The following is a 667-nucleotide window of genomic DNA, read 5'->3' as shown; positions in this document are numbered from 1 at the left end:
AGTGGACGGACTCCGCGGGCCCACACCCCCACGGCCACGAGGCTGAAGGCAGCCAGGACTACCCGGATGGCCAACTGCCTATCCCGGAGGATGAGCCCTCTGTCCTTGAGGCCCACGACCAGGAAGAAGACGGTCACTACTGTCCCAGCAAAGAGGGCTACCAGGACTACTACCCCGAGGAGGCCAACGGGAACACGAGCGCCTCCCCCTACCGCCTGAGGCGCGGGGATGGGGACTTGGAGGACCAGGAGGAGGACATCGACCAGATCGTGGCAGAGATCAAGATGAGTCTGAGCATGACCAGCATCACCAGTGCCAGTGAGGCCAGTCCCGAGCATGGGCCTGAGCTGGGGCCTGGGGACTCTGCAGAGGCGTGCCCACCCATCAAGGCCAGCTGCAGCCCCAGCAGGCACGAGGCGAGGCCCAAGTCACTGAACCTCCCTCCCGAGGCCAAGCACCCCGGAGACCCCCAGAGAGACTTCAAGCCCAAGACCAGGACCCCAGAAGAGAGGCCGAAGTGGCTCCCTGAGCAGGTAGGACTCTGGCTGTCCCGGGGAAGGGAGCAGAGGGGCCCGAGAGCAGGGGACCTCAGGGTACAGACTTCACAGATGCTGAAGCGAGGTGGTGGTGGGTGCTGGGTGCCTTACAGTTCTAATGGTGGCTGACC

At 64.5% G+C, this 667-nt stretch overlaps 1 pseudogene across 1 annotated transcript; it reads left to right on the top strand.

Moving 5' to 3' along the window:
- The first annotated feature begins 6 nt into the window (after nt 1-6).
- LOC108525130 (amyloid beta A4 precursor protein-binding family A member 2 pseudogene) lies at nt 7-593 on the top strand (annotated as a pseudogene). The gene has a single exon (XR_001884221.1). The product of XR_001884221.1 is annotated as an amyloid beta A4 precursor protein-binding family A member 2 pseudogene (transcript).
- The last annotated feature ends 74 nt before the right edge of the window (nt 594-667 follow it).

This window comes from Rhinopithecus bieti, unplaced genomic scaffold (assembly GCF_001698545.2).
Source record: "Rhinopithecus bieti isolate Rb0 unplaced genomic scaffold, ASM169854v2 scaffold_7065, whole genome shotgun sequence".
Lineage (NCBI taxonomy): Eukaryota > Metazoa > Chordata > Mammalia > Primates > Cercopithecidae > Rhinopithecus > Rhinopithecus bieti.
The sequence above is the reverse complement of the archived record's forward strand: the minus strand, read 5'-3'. Positions and strand labels throughout refer to the sequence as shown.